This window comes from Theobroma cacao, unplaced genomic scaffold (assembly GCF_000208745.1).
Source record: "Theobroma cacao cultivar B97-61/B2 unplaced genomic scaffold, Criollo_cocoa_genome_V2, whole genome shotgun sequence".
Lineage (NCBI taxonomy): Eukaryota > Viridiplantae > Streptophyta > Magnoliopsida > Malvales > Malvaceae > Theobroma > Theobroma cacao.
The window spans coordinates 155034-155944 of record NW_017234725.1 but is presented as its reverse complement, the minus strand read 5'-3'; positions in this window follow the sequence as shown (position 1 = coordinate 155944).

Genomic DNA, 911 nt, shown 5'->3' with positions numbered 1-911 from the left:
AAGAACAAAAGCATGGGTAAGCTAGGTATCAAGGAGAACTAAAGAAATTCTAACTTACCTAGCTTGTTTCCTTGATTTCTTAACTTTTTCTTCGAATTTTCACCTAGGTTTTCTTGTTTTTCCCTTTGTTCTTCCTCTCTTTCTCTCTCTTCCTTGCTTGGCTGGCCATATGAAGAAAATGGGCTGATTTTATGCCTTTTTATAAAGAAACAATAAAATAATAAAGGTATGACACATGGCATTTTTTTATTGGTCCATTTTTAAAATTTTAAAATTTTAATCCTTTTTATCTCCACCACACAATTAGTCAATGGTCAAAATGAGGATAAGAGATGACCATGTGCTGGAAAAATGTCCTGGTGGTGGAAAATTACTGTTTTGCCCCTAGGGTGGCAAAATTACCATTTTACCCTTTTACTCCAAATTATACCGAAATTAAAATTTTTCACTTCTAAACCTCAAATCCTACTCCAATAAGTCAAATTATACTCCAATAAGTCAAATGGGGCTAAAAAAATCTTTTCTAAAATTCTCATTTTGTCCTCAGGTGGTCAATGACCATTTTGCCCCTAGATAGCGAAAATTTCGGTTTGATTCCAAATTGATCCTCGAACTTTGAATCACCATATTAAACCATTCTAGGACTTTAAAATTCTTAATTTCATCGTAAATCCTCTATTTGATCTAGTTCGAGGCTTAAATCAACTTTATTGTATGTCTAGGTACAATACCGACTTTTGTAAATTTTTCGGGACTCTCCTAGCATGCAAACATGCTATCCATCACATGTATGTCATGAAAAATATTTTTATAGAGTCGGGCTTGTCATCTTCTCCCCCACTTGGATCAACCATATGATCCTTCTTCATCACTGATTTCGATATTTGGCTAAATATTAATATTTTAATATT